Here is a 15955-nt window from a genome sequence, read left to right as displayed (position 1 = left end):
TTGAGGATTTTAGTGTCCATGTTCATGAGGGATATTAGTCTACAGTATCTTATTTTTCTGAGGTCTGTGCCTGGTTTGGGTATTGGTATTATGTTGGCCTCATGGAATGAATTTGGGAGTTTGTTGTCTTTTTTTGGATGTTATTCTGGAATAGTTTGTGTAGTATTGGTGTCGGATATTCTCTGAATAATTGGTGGAATTCACCTGCGAAACCATCTGGTCCTGGGCTTTTCTTGGTTGGTAGTTTCTGAATGACCTGCTCCATTTCTTCTTTTTTTTTCTTTTCTCCATTTTATTTATTTATTTAAAACATTTTATTAGGGGCTCATACAACTCTTATCAAAATCCATGCATATACATAATCAATTGTATAAAGCACATCAGTACATTCTTTGCCCTAATAATTTTCACAGCATTTGCTCTCCTTTAAGCCCTTTGCATCTTTTGTTTTGAATCTGTTGAGTTTTCAATATCTGCATTAATTGAAGTGGGTGATGTGTTTCTAGGTATCTGTCCATTTCTTCTAGGTTGCTGAATTTGCTTGAATATTTTTCTTTTTTTATAATTGTGTGTTGTTACTCTTTTTATTTTATTTGGATCTGTTGTAAGTCACCCTTCTCATCTCTTGTCCTGGAAGTTTGCCAGTGCTCTGTCTATTTTGTTAATCCATAAAAAGGACCAGCTTCTTGCCTTTTTGACTTTTTCTATTGTTTTTCATATCATTTATTTCCGCTTCGAACCTTACAATTTCTTTCCTTCTTTTATTGAAGGGTTTATGTTGTCCTTGTTTCAGTTCTTGAGGGTGTTGTGCTAGGGTGCTGATTTTGGATTTTGCCTTTTGTTGATTGCTATGAATTAGCCTCTAATTCCTGCTTTTGCTGTGCCCCAAAGATGTTGATAGGTTCTGTTATCATGCTCATTTTCTCGGGAGTTTTCCCTCCCTCCTTTATTTGCTCTGTTACCCAATCCTTTTTGAGTATTATGTTGTTCCATATCCATGTGTTTGTCTCTATGTTTCTGTTCATTTTACTGTTGCATCCTCGTAAGATGAAATCAATGACAACTTTGATCTTTTCTCCATTTACCATGATGCTGTCTATTGGTTCAGTTGTGCGGATTTGGGTCTTCTTTATATTGACTTATAACCCATACTGAAACCTGAAATCCTTGATCTTCATCAGCAAGTGCTTCAAATCCTCCTCAATTTCAGCAAGCAAGGCTTTGTCCTCTGTGTATCAAAAATTGTTAATAAACCCTTCTCCAATCCTAATTGTGATAGTTATATAATCTGGTGTCAATTTGGGACTTGATAGGATTAAGAATGAAAAAAAAAAGAGTGACAGGTTGGCGTCTAGTCTGTCAATTGGGTCATAGCCAATGAGGCCTCTGTGTGGGCTTGACCTTCTGAGAATTCTGGGAAGCCCAATATTCCTTTTTCTCTCTATCTTCTCACTGCCTGAGACTATGCTCTACTGACAAGACACATGGAACTACACTCATAGACCTCATGCCATGGGAACTGGAGGAACCATGTAGAGACCCTTGTCAGCACTGAGATGTGTACAACACCACTGGTTTCAAAATCTTTCTACCCACTGGCCTGTGATTGTCCTGCACTCAGCGTCATTGCATGCATTTCATGAGTCTGAAGAGGACTTTATAGATTGGTATTGGACATATGGGCTAATATAGGACGTATGGACTTGATCTGGACTTGGCTGGGATGTGTTCTAAAATTCAGCTACTCTTGTACATAAGCCCTTTTCTTATACACTTATGAGTCCTCATGAATTTGTTTCTCCAGTCTACCTTGACTAAGACACTAGTGCTGCATTCTTCTTTACATAAGCCAGTTTCTCTGGTTATTTACTCAGTATGTATATTGAAACATTATGGTGAAAGGATGCAACACTGATGCACACCATGCAGTATACCTTTGTTCAGTTCACTCTACTGCCTCTTAATCTATGTGCAATTTCCACATGAGCACAACATAGTCTTCTGGGATTCTTATCAAGATTATCAATAGTTGCTTATGGTCCACCAGTTGAATGTTTTAGCTTTTCTAGAAGGGTCTTCTTCCTGACTCTTGGTCACACAGTAGAAATCATGGTAAGCCCACAATGCAGTGCCTGAAATCTATATTTCTTGTTTGCAATAATAGGAGTCCTGGCGCTACAGTTTTTAGGCATGTAGTTGCTAACCTAGAGGTTGGTGGTTTGAAGCTCCTCACTACCCCATGGGAGAAAAATGTGGCAGTCTGGAGGTAATATGTAGCAGATTTGATTACTGCTTCTGTGAAAATTGAATGTGTATCCAAATAAAATTATATGCTTGACAAGTTCTAGTTTTTCGCTGTTGATCATGATGTTGCTTATCGGTCCAGTTATGGTGCATTTTCATTTCTTTATGTTGAGAAGTAATCCATACCGAAGGGTATAGTCTTTGATCTTCATCAGTAACTGCTTCATGTCCTCTTCACTTTCAGCAAGCAAGATTGTCTCATCTGTATATCATATTTGGTTAATGAGTCTTCTTCCAATCTTCATCCATGTTCTTCTTTATATAGTTTAGCTTCTCAAATTATATTATCAGTATAAATATGAAATGAGTAGGCTGAAAAGATAAAACCCAACACACCCTTCCTGATCTTAAGTCACTAAGTATCCCCCTTTCATACTTTCAAGACAGCTTCTTGGTGTAAGTATAGATTTCACAGCACAATGAAGTGTTCTGAAATTCCTGTTTTTCACAATCTTATTCTGATTTGCTGTGATCCATAGAGTCAAATGCTTTTGCATATCCAATAAAATACAGGTGAATATTTTTCTGGCATTCTGTGCAGTCAAGATTTATCTGACATTAACCGATATCGCTAACTCCACATAGCTTGTATTTCTGGCAGTTCTTTGCTGATGTTCTGCTGCAATTATTGTTGAACTATCTTCAGCAAAATTTTACTTGTGTGTGACAGTAATGGTATTGTTTGGTAATTTACACATTCTGTTGGATTACCTTTTTTGTGAATAGGAATGGTTATGGAACTCTTCCAGTTTATTGGCCAGGTAACTGCCTTTCCACTATCTTGGCATAAATGAGCGAGTACTCCAAGCATTGCATCTGTTCTTGGAAGCGTTTGAATAGGTAGTTGAGATAGTTAAAGTTTATTGTGCTAACCTGGCCGGTAAACACATGTGGGGTTAATTGAAGGGCGGAGACCTAAATAGATCAGTGAGCCTCACCTTTCTAGTTAGTTCTCTGGTCTCTTGTTCTCTGATGGTCGGACTAGGGTGCAGCTAGGGTGCAGCTGCCTTAGCCAGTTGTCTGATTCAGCTGGCAAGACTCACTTCCTGCAAGACATCCCTGAGGAGAAGCTGCATGGACCTACTCCGATGCAGCCCTGGGTGCTGGAGCAGCCTGTGGAGACCCCTGCCAGTGCTGAGATGCTTACACATTCACTGATTCGGCTTTCCTCCTGAAGTTGGCATCACTATGTGTGTTTTGTAAGATGGAGGAGGATTTTGTGGATTGGTGTTGGACATACGGGTTAATGTTGGACTTGTGGGCTTGGGTAGCACTGGGTTGGGATATTTTCTTGATGTGCACATACCCTTTATATAAAACTCTCTCTTGTACACGAGTGTCTGGATTTGTTTCTCTAAAGTACCCAGACCAACACAGTAGTCTATGAATTCTTGAAGTCCTATTTTACATTAATGTCCTCAGTGTAGTTTGGACTTCATTGTTCACTACTATCAGCTCTTGATCATATGTTACCCCTTGAAATGGTTGAGCATTTGTCAATGTTTTTGGTATAATGACTCTGTGTATTCCTTCTATTTTCTTTTGATACTGCCTGCATTGTTTAATTTTTGGGGGTGTGCATTTCACGGAGTCCTTCAATATTTCAACTTGAGGACTGTTTTTTTCTTTTCTTCTTCTTCAATTCTTTCCACTTGGGAAATGCCAATCATCTTCTTCCCCTTTGACTTCCTAATTCCAGGTATTTAAACATTTCTTTTTAACCCTTTGTCTTTTTGAAGTGTCCTTTGAAATCTTCTCTTCATCTCTTTGACTTTATAATTTCTTCTGTTCATTTTATACATTTCATATTCATGAGCAAGTTGTACAAACTGTTCTGGCATCTGACATGATGGTCTTTTCCTGACATGATGGTCTTTTCCTGACATGATGGTCTTTTCGTTCTTTTTATTCCATCCCCTTCCCCACCCCACTGCATCAAACAGGTACAGGGTCCTCTAAGTCTTCTTGAATTAAACTACCTATACTACTCTTTAGCCATGCTTTTATCTGTTATCACCTATTTGTTTATACACACACACACACACACACACTACTATCTATATACCTAGACATGTTACTATCTGTGTATATTTTATGAAATTCAATTTATTAATTTTATTTCCCTACCCTCCATTTCCTTCCCCTCCTCCCTCCAGCTTCTCTGTAATGACCAAGTCTTCTTCTTTTCCCCCCTTTTATAACAGTGTTCTTATACAATACTTGTCTTTATGGGATTGACTAACTTTGTTCAGCATATTTTCCAAATTTGTCCATGTCATGAGGTATATATTTGCTGGCTCCCTGAATCCTATCTTTGGTGAACCATCCATTCATATCTTCTGCCTACTTTAAACATTAGATTTTTCTTTTTCTTGTCAAAGTATTGCAGTTTTCTATAGATTTTAGAGGTTAAACCATTAGCTATTATGTCATTGCCAAAATCTCCCCTCCCCCAATCTGTGGTTCTCTTTCTTTTTATATTTTAACAATTAAAAATGGTGAATTTTGTGGGGGTTCTAAATTTTAGATCATCAATATTGTACTCAACAGTTTTGACTACTTATCAAACCCTCTAATAGTTTACCCTAACCTCCCTCTTTGGATTTCTCTTCTTCATCTAGCAGATTGCTATCTTCCTTTCCACCCAAGTTAGCACTTGCAAACCATCTGGTTTATTGCTTTATCTTTTTTCCTTTGTCTTCCCTGCCTTGGTAACCTCCAAAATATGTTACCTGTTGTATGAAACAGTGGTCTCATACAATAATTTGCCTTTATTAAATCTTTTCATGAGCACTAATGTCTTTTTTTGCGTGATGTCCTAGTCTTCTATCTTGTCTTTTGTTGTATGGATGTTTTTCTTTTTATTTGATAGTGTGTTTGTGTATTGTATTAAAATTTATTACTATTGAGTCAATTCTGATTCATAGTGACCCTATAGTTCAGGGTAGGATTGTCCGTGTGGATTTCTGAGACTGAAACTATTTATGGGGGGAGAAAGCCTCACTTTTATCCCATTTAGCAGCTGGTGGTTTTGAACTGCTGACCTCGTATTATGTATTATATCATGTATTATAGCCATTATATTTGTTCCTATTTTTAATTTATGATCATTATAGCTCTATGGTTTACATTTAGGAATTTAATCCATCTTGAGTTCTGGAATTGTTGGTCCTGTGTCATTCTTCTGCAATTTGAAATCCAGTTTTACTGGCACCATTTGATGAAGAGGCTATCTTTTCCCCCACTTAATGGATTAAAAAAATCTTTGACAATATTTTTTGTCTGTAAATATGAATAATAGACATATAAACTGGTGTTCTTTTAGGTGTATGAATAGGATCACGTATCCAGTGCTATCAAGTTGATACCAATTCATAGGGACCCTATAGAACAGGGCAGTACTGGTCCTGTGGGTTTCTGATACTGTAATTGGTTCCGAGAGCAGAAAGTCCTTTCTCCTGTGGAGCAGCTGGTGGTTTTGAACTGCTGACCTTTCTGATTGCAGTACAACTCACAAACACTATGTCATCCGGTTTCCCTCAGGAAAGAATGAAAATATGTTTTATGAGGAATATGACAGCATTCCTCTCCATTTTGTCATTCCTGGTGTAGCAGGTGATATGCTTATGTGACTCAAATGGCCACTATCAATCCATTTTAGCTCACTAATGCTAGGACGTTGATCTTTAAGCATTCCATTTCATTTTCGATAACTTCTCATTTCTTTGATTCACAATTCTCTAGTCCACTTGCTGTCACTAATGAGCATTTACAGCTGTTTCTTCTCATTGGAGTTGTGCTACTTGAGCAAGTGAGGGTCCTGAAAGCTTTACTCCACCCACATCCTTAAGACTGATTCGACGTGAAAGTCGTAGCTCAGTCATATTTTGAGTGCCTTCCCATGTGAAGAACATATTTTATAGCATTATGTTACTTAGTGTCCTGCTGCTATCCAGGATAGACTTATTGATTATTTATTTTTGGTATGGCTCTTCTCCCTAGTCTGTCTTGATTCGAAAGCTCTGCTGACACCTGTTCACCCGAGTGGACGTCCTGGCTTTGGAAATACTGGTGCCACCGCTTTCAGCATCACAGAAGTAGGTAAGCCACCACAGAATGACAAGCATGCAAGTAGTGGGTCATCTCCATAACATCATATAAACATAGGCTTACATTTTTATATTGCAACTGATTTAAATTAAGCAAGTTACCTAACCTCTGTCAGTTCAGCTTCTTATTAGTAGAACAGGGATAATATGCAGGGTTTATTGAAAGAATTAAATAACATGCTGTTTGCAAAGTATTTGCACTTAAACATCTCTCAATGACCAGTAACCATGATTATTACCATCATTAACTTAATACTGATCATTATTATTTCATGCAGCATCTTCTCTGACCAACAGTGACAAACTCTGTTCAAGTAAATGAATGCTTTCCTACTGATGGATGCTGACAACAGTGTGGTAAGGCAAGCTGTGTCCAGACAGACGTGACCGTTGCCTCTGAAAACCATAAAATGCATCATTATGTTTTCATGCTAATAAGGATTGAGCCATCATATGTTGATTTTCCTATTTTTGTGTGTCCTTAAATTACCAACCTCCATATGGAGTCATGGAGATGAGATCACAAAATGCCACTTCAGCCTTTGGCAAACTGGGGCCTACTGTTTTTGTCAAATAAATACAACCGAGAGAGAAGCACCAACTTCAGTTGATGCATTTTTGAAAAAAGTATATAATTTAAGCAATAATGTTGGGCTGGGAACAAAGGCATATGTTAGATCCCGGAGAAAGTTTACTTTTCTTAAATCCACCACATGAACATCTTGGCACTGACTGTTGGGGCGAGTTTTTCACTCAGTGGTGGTTGCTATCAGTGCTGTTGAGGCCCTCCTTCTTGGCAACCCCAAACACAACAGAATGACTTGTTGTGGATTGTCCGGCAATATTTTGAAACAACTAGGGTTTTCAATGGCTGAGTTTTGGAAGTAAATTGCCCTGCCTTTCTTACTACTCTATCTTAGTCTGGTAACCCAGCTGAACACATTCTTTGTGCTATGTTTTCTTTAATCATCTAAAAATTAAAACCAAACAAGTTGCAGTTGATTTTGTTCTGACTTATGGGGAACCATGTGTGTCAGAACAACACGTTAGAAGTAGCTCATCAGGCCCTTTACTATAAGGTCCCTCTGATTGAACTTGGACCCTTAGCCTTTGGCTTAGCAGCAAGTGGATTAACCATTTGCACTTAAAAAGGAAGACCTTTTTTCTAAAGATTTAATTATACTTCTTAATTAAGCTGTTTAACATTCTCACTTTTTAGAAATATAATTTAATAAAGATATAAAATGAAGGCAATGTTGGGCTCAAAATCACTGTGGCAGAGATGACCAAATACTCTATATTTCTATGTGTCATATATGTATGTATGTATTCATCCATATATCCACAGATTCCTAACCACACCATTAAATTAAGACAGTAAACAGACATCACTGTCTTTGTTCCCCTGCTGTTGTCACTGTTGTCCCCCGATACATAAAGAAAATACATAAAGAAAAATAAGCTAATTAATTAACCCTTTAAGAATGCCCACCGCACTTTCAGAAGCTAAAACAGAGGCAGGGAACACAGTGCAGCAATGTTACAATTAACTCCAGGATAAATCCAACATACCTGGAACTAAAAGGACAAGGTTATTACTTATCCCACTCATCCACTCCTCCAGTTTTCTTCTATGCTTCCTCTGCCCAAGCCACATCAAAGCTTTTGGTGCTGCCTAAACACTTGGGGACACATTCACGTTCATAGATTTTTGCCCTGGCTCTCTTACCTTCTCCATTTGGAAAAAATCCTTGTAAATGAAAGAATATAGATCAATTAATTTTTTTAAATACAAATCAGATGTAGTGAGGAGAGTGAATGGTACCTGGCTATCAAAAGATCTTCAAGGGGGTCTTTAAGGCTTGAAGTTAACAAGCAGGTCTCCAGCAGGGAAGCAAATAAGCCCACATGGAAGAAGCACACCAGCCTGTGTGATTATGAGTTGAAAACAGGATCAGGTATCAAAAGATCCAAAGCAAACAACTTATTGCTGTAGTTGAGGGGGTTTGGAGTTGAGACCCAAAGCCCATCTATAGACAATTGGATAGCCCCCAACAGAAGGGTAATAAGAAAGGATGATTCAACCAAGGTGTAGTACAGCACTGACAAAATACACACAATTCCTCTACATCCTGAATGCTTCCTTCCCCCAACTACCACGATCCAGCTCTTCCTTGAAAATCTGGGTAGTCCGGAGAACACACACTGGTACAGATAATAGCTCTTGACATATGGAATTCAGGACAGATAAAGTGCTCAGGAACAGTGGTGGGAGTAGAGATGTCATGAGGATAGGGGGATAGTCAGGGAGGAAGAAGGGGGTGGTCCTCCACAAGGTTGGATATGTAGCCCTCCCCCTGAAGGGGACGAAGAACAGAAATGTGGGTGAAGGGAGACAATGGACAGTGTAAGATATGAAATAATAACAGTATATAATTGATCAAGGATTCATGAGGGTGGGAGGGTAGGAGAGGGAGGGGAAAAGAGGAGCTTATATCAAGGGCTCAAGTAGAAAATGTTTTTAAAATGATGATGGCAGCATATGTGCAAATATGCTTGATACAATTGATGTGTGGAATGTTATAAGAGCTGTAAGAGCATTCAATAAAATGATTTTAAAAATTAAAAATTCAGACTGCTACCACTGCTTTCAGCCTTTGTGTGTGTGTGTGTATGTGTGTGTGTGTGTGTATAAACTTTTTGATTATCAACTTGGGGTATGAAAAAATATCCTTATTTTCAAAATCCCATGTTCCCACAACTTCCTTTCTCAGGAAAACCCTTTGCAGAATCACATTTTTGCTGAGTTGGCCATGCAAGCTGAGGCTGGAAGGCGATGATTTTGGTCAATGACACTAATAAAAAGGTGTAGGATGGGAGTGGAGAGAGGGAAGAGGTGGCAGCTGGGAGTTAGAGGAAGATAGCAGGCACATTTCCTTTTTCATAAGGATTTTAAAATTGTGTCTAACTCCTTAGTGTGACATTAGACATTTTCTGTAACCACCCTAAGATCTCTTTGGTTACCGTTGGTGCTAAGAGCTTATGCATGTCATGTTATACTTGCTTTTTGGCTGTCTTAGTTTTGTGGGGCTGCAATAGCAAAAGGACATTAGTAGATGGTTTTAAGGCTCAAATTTGTCTTGTCTGTAGGTTTGGGGGCTAGAAGTTCAAATTAAGTCATTATCTCTAGGGGAGGTCCCTCCTTGCTGGTGGCCCTGGACATTCCTTGGCATTGCTTTGCTTGAAGATAGTTCCTCACAGTGTATAAGTAAATATATGTCTCTGTATATTTTTCTCTTTTTATAAGGCACTACTCAGCATTTGACTTTAGAACCTATCATACTCTGGTATGACTTATTAACATAACACGAGAAAACCTCAAGCATTCCAAACCTGTTCATATGTAGAAATATGAGGGTTAACGCATCACCGTAATTTTGGGGGAAACACAATTCAGTCAATAGAAGCATAGAACAAAACCATTAAATAGCCTCAAGAGGGAGTATCAAGGTTCTCCATGGAAGGACCACCAATGAAAATGGCATGTGGAATTCTCCCATGCCATTTGCTCTAGGTCGTCCCGCTGATTTTCCTAGATAAACCTGGTGATCCATCTCTGGACTTTGGTAACACATTATCCATCAGCAGGCGTGGCACTGAACCCATAGTCTGAAATTGTCTGGCTCTCCTTCCATGTTGCAGGGCAGAGTCTTGAGCCTACTTGATCCTGCATTCCCATTGTTGACTGGTGCTTGACCCAGAAAAGATATCCTGTATTCAGTGGGAATTAGTTGTCAAGGGAAGTTCTATATATAGCATCCTCACATTTGTTTGCTCTTGATGTTAATGTCATCTTAATATAGAACCATCCTAGACAGCTCTGTCCAGCTGAGCCATCTAATAATACAGGAGTAATGCCATTGGTTAAACTATTCCCCTGTTTGACATTTTGTTTATGGGTCTAATAAGAATGTTTGCTTCTCTGTATCAGTTGGGAAGCCGTGTTTTCTTGGCTGCTAACCTCTTTATCCTATTGGGAAACTTGGCATTCAATTAGGCCTGAGGATGTGCAGACCCAGAAGAAGGGTTATAACCAGGTCAGCATCTCTCTTGAAATAGTCATGGAAAAGGATCTTCAAAGCAAAACAAGGAGCTTTCAGAAACCACAAGGAAGGAAAGAAAACTTTAACTATAAACAGACAAAAGGTAAAGCAATTGCCGTAGTTGGCAAGATCATTTTAGAGGCCAGATTGAGATTTCCTCAGGAGCTCGGAGTGTTGTAGAGGGCTGTCACAGCTGCCTTGTGTGATGTGAAGTGCTCCCACAGAGTGCAGGCTGGAGTTCCCCCTGCTATTTGGGGTAAATGGCGGGGGGCATGGAGTGGATACACAATGTCCATCTGTAGACAACTGGACATCCCTTCACAGAGGGGTCACAGGGAAGAGATGAGCCAGTCAGGGTGCAATATAGCACTGATGAAACACACAACTTTCCTCTGGCTCTTTGGTGCTTCCTTCACCCCGCTATCATGACCTCAATTCTACCTTACAAGTCGGATTAGACCAGAGCATGGACACTGCTACAGATAAGAGTCTGCCACACAGGGAATCTGGGATAGATAAACCCCTCAGGGCCAACAAGGAGAGTAGACATACCAGGAGGATTAGGGGAGAAAGGGGGAATCGATCACAAGGACCAACTAGAACCCCCCATCCCAGGGGGACAAATAATGAAAAAGTGGGTGAGGGGTGACAGAGAATGATGTAAGATATGGCAAAAATAATCTATGACTTATCAAGGGTTTGTGGGGGGTCAGGAGGGGCAGGGAGGGGGAAGAAATGGGGAGTTGATATCAGGCCTCAAGTGGGAAGAGGATGCTTTGAAAATGATGATGGCGGCATCTGTGCAAATGTGCTTGATACATTAGAGGAATGTATGGATTGTGATAAGAGAGGTAAGAGCCCCTAATAAAAGATTTTTTAAAGGTAGAGGAAAAAATGTTTGTTTAATAGAATGATATGTGTGAATTTATATATGTTTGTGTATCTGAGAGAGGAAAAGGGAGAGACCTTTGGCTTACCTTTCTGCTATCTTCTTCAGTAACATGAGATAGTTTTTCCCTTTCCAGGATAAGAGTTTTGAGTGAATCAGAGTTGGCTCATGCCCAAATATATCATGAGGATTCCTTCATGTGAGAATTTGAGGTTTCCCCCCATGATTTCATAATTTCTCTACTCCTTTTTAGTTCATGAGGTTGCCTTGGGAGGAAGACAGTTTAGTGCAATTGTTAGACTTGTGCGTTTGGAACCAGATAGATTGAGGTCCATACGTCAATTCTGTTACCTTGTGTAAGTTACATAGCCTCTATGGTCTCCATTTCTCTATAGTCAAAACGGGGAAAATGGTACGCCATTTTAATGGGGTCATTTCAAACTGATCTGAGTTAAAGGTGTAGGGAGTGTAAGAAACTCTCATTGAAGAGTGATGAGGCTCAGAGGTGTTGATTATGTCAAAGATATCTTCTACCTACTCATTTTCTATTCTTCCCCCCCTTAGGAACAGCGCTTGAGCTTTGTATAGTCTGGCACTGTCCACCATAGTCCACATTTGCCAAGATTCTTGCTCTGAACCTGGGACTACTTTTCAGCATAATTTAAACTGAAGTTCAGTTATCCTCGTTTCTCAAATATTTGGGATGTATGAAGAATTCACCTGCTTGCTTAAAGTATTTGTAGCCTCAAAAACCATAAATCAAGTGTGCAGCACATATCCTGTCATTTGTGGATATGCTCAGATGGTCGGACATGGGAGTCACTCAACATGCATGTTACCAGCTGACATTGACAAAGTCCCTTCCGTCCAGTTTCAGCCCTCGTGTTAAATACAAATGTCTCTTTTGGTGTTCTGTTCAGTAACAGATATTTTGTGTTACTGTGTTTAGTTGTTGACTTTGCGGTTTAAAATAGCCTCTAAGTACAGTGTTGATGTTCTAGCTACTGTCCCTTAATGCAGAAAGTCTCCCTCCTCGACCCTACCCAGTCTACGATAATTTGCCTTATAGAGAAATAAGGTGTCTTTAAAAAGAAACATACACCCCTTCAGAAGGGCCACATGAAAGGAATGTTGAATCCAGGATGCAGTACAGCACTGATTAAACACACAACTATCCTCTAGTTCTTTAATATTTTCTTCCTCTTCCTGTTTTGGTTTCTGCTTTATCTCACTAAAATTGTTAAACCTAGTATGTTCATTTGTATAATTAAGATTGTTCGATGCATGAGAGCCAAGATAGCTAACCCTTCAGAAACAATAACAGGAGTAATAATTTCCTAAGGTTATGAGAAGAGGGGAGGACGGGGAATGGGGAGCTGGTAGCAAGGATGACTGCATAATTCCACTGGAGGGGAGCAGATAACAGAATTGTAGGGGAATCGATATATTGGATGGGGTAAGATATGATACTCCCCCAACAACAACAGCAATAATAATATACAATAAGAATAATAAGATTTACTGGGGGTTAAGGTCAGGGAGGGAAGGGATAAAGGGGAGCTGATATCAAAGAGTTCAAGGAGAAAGAAAATGTTTGGAAACTTATTGTGGTAGCAATTGTACAATTATGCTTGATCTATTTGAATTATAGAATGTTATAATATCTGTAAGAGCTCCCCCAAATGATTAATTAAAAAAGGAAACATACGTAAAACAAGCTTATGTATCAATTGATTGACCAAAGTATTGTGACCAGAGGCTCACAGGAACCCAACTTAGCATTTCTCTGAGAAGCAGTGGTTCTGTATCCACTTATTTATCTATTAAATGACGATAACATATTAACCATGAATAATGAAAATCAACTATGTTGTGGTGGTGGTTGTTGTTAGGTGGCATCAAGTCGGTTCCATGTCATAGCAACTCTGTGTACAACAAAGGAAACCCTTCCTGGGTTCTGCCCTGGGGTCACCATAGTTTCAATGCTTGAGTCACTGTTGCAGCCACTGTGTCTACCCTTCTCCTTGGGGGTCTTCCTCTTTCTTGCTGCCCCTCTACTTTACCAAACATGATGCTGTTCTCCAGGGACTTGATGTCCTGGCACCATGTACAAAGTGTGTAAGACCAAGTCTCATCCTCCTTGCCTCTAAGGAGCACTCTCGCCTTACTTCTTCCCAGACAGAATGGTTTGTCTTTTTAGCAGTCCATACCGACTTTCAATATTTTTCTCTAGCACCACAATTCAAATGCATCAATTCTACATCAGCCTTTCTTATTCAATGTCCAACATTCCCATGCATGGGAAGCAATTGAAAATACCATGACGTAGGTCAGGTGCACCTTAGTTCTCAAAGTAGCATCCTTAATTTTCATCCTGTAAGTTTGTGTGCAGCAGATTTACCTAATTCAAGTCATTTTTAGATCTCTTGATGGCTGCTTCCATGAGCTTTGACTGCAGGTCCAAGCAAGACAAAATCCCTGACAACTTCAATGTTTTCTCCATTTATCATGATGTTACCTATCAGTCTAGGTCTGAGAATTTTGGTCTTCTTTACATTGAGTCATTATCCATTCTGAAGGCTGGCATACTTGCTTGTCATAAGCAGGTGCTTTAAGTCCTCTTCAATTTCATCAAGCAAGGTTGTGCTATTTGTATATTACAAGTTGTTAATAAGCCTTCCTCCAATCCTGATGCCACATTCTTCTTCATGTAATCCAGTTTCTCAGCACAATTTGTCATACTGTGGTGGCTGGTGTTGCTATGGTGCTGGAAGCTATGTTACTTGTATTTTAAAGGCCAGCAGTGTCACCCAAAATGAACAGGTTTCAATGGAGCTTCTAGAATAAGAAACAAGAAGGAATTGGCTGCTCACTTTGGAGTAGGTAGCTGCTGAAAATCTTATAGGTAGCTTTGACAGTTTGTCAGATGCTGAAGAATCAACTGTAGTGTGATAGAACATTTAGAAAGCTTCCCTAAAGGAGGGGCAGTCCTTTACCCTTTTCTATGTTCTTCATCCTACTGTGCACATTCAGAATCCTAGTCCTTCAGAACAGTGGTTCTCAACCTTCCTAATGCCGCGACCACAGTTCCTCACGTGGTGACCCCCACAGCCACAAAATTATTTTTATAACTGTGATTTTGCTACTGTTATGAATTGAACAACCCCTATGAAAGGATTGTTCAACCTCCAAAGGGGTTGTGATTCACAGGTTGTGAACCACTGCTCTAGAAAGAAGCCCTTTGACTTTCAAAGTGACTCAGAGAAAGAAAGACATGCTCTGGGGGTGTCAGAGAAGAAAGCGAAAAATGACCATTTCTGATTTATATTGGAGCTTCTTTACAAACACTGGATTATGTTTAGGCGAGATAATTGTCCCATTAAAATAATAATGTTTTGGTTTTGAGTTTGTTCTTTTGGGAAGTCAAACTTAATTCTATATAACCAAGGGATGGTGTTGCTGTTTTTGTTAGGCAACATTGAATCGGTTCTAGCTCACCTTGTCCTAGTAAACTTCGGCGTTACAGAAGGACACACTGACCATTTCACCATCCTCACCATTGGTACGGTTAAGCCCATTGTTGCAGTCACTGTTAATCCAAATATTTCCTTGACCTGTTTATGGCTGCTTCTCTATTTAAAAAGTAGGATTTGTTTTCCAGGGATTGACCCCTCCTGATACCATTCCCTCAATATGTGGGATGATGTTTTACCATCCCTGCTACCCAGGAGCATTCCTGCCACACTTCAAAAGCAGATTTGTTCGTACTTCTTGCAGTCCACGGTACTTTCACCATTTTTCACCAGCACCATGATTAAAGTGCATTCTGTTGTCTTCTTTATTTATTGTTCAGTGTTCATATCCATAGGAAGTGACTGAAGATATCACAGTGCGAGTCAGGTATGCCTTAGCACTCGAGGTGAGAGCTTTGCTCTGGATCACCTTAGCGAGGTCTTCTGGAGCAGGCTTTCCCACTGCAACAAGCCATGCGATTTCTCGATTACTGCTTTCATAAGCATTGATTGTGGATCCCAGCAACACGAAACCCTTGACAACTTCAATCTTTTCTTCATTTGTAATGATATTTTGTGATGATTTTTATTTTATTTATGTTGGGTTATAATTCATCCCGAAGGCTATAGTCCTTCATCTTCATCAGCAAGTATTTCAAGGCCTCCACACTTTCGGCAAGCAAGGTATTGTCATCTGCATGTAGGGCAACTTCCTCCATTCTGTTACTGCAGTCTTCGTCATATCATCCAGCTTCTCAGATTACTAGCTCAGTACACAGAGTAAGCAATAACAGTGAAGGGATACACCATGAAACATGTCTTTCCTGATTTAAAACTATTCAGCATTTCTCTGTCCTGTTCAAATAACTGCCCCTTGGTCAATGTACACTTTTCACATAAGCACACAAAGTGTTTTGGAATTCTCATGCTTTGTTATTATCCACATAGTTGAATGCTTTTGTATCATTAACAAACAAAAGTAAATCTTTTTCTAGTAGTCTCTGCTTTCGGCAAGATTCATTTGAAGTCGCAATAATA

The sequence above is a fragment of the Tenrec ecaudatus genome, chromosome 10 (genome assembly GCF_050624435.1).
Source record: "Tenrec ecaudatus isolate mTenEca1 chromosome 10, mTenEca1.hap1, whole genome shotgun sequence".
NCBI lineage: Eukaryota > Metazoa > Chordata > Mammalia > Afrosoricida > Tenrecidae > Tenrec > Tenrec ecaudatus.
Note: the sequence above shows the minus strand (reverse complement) of the source record.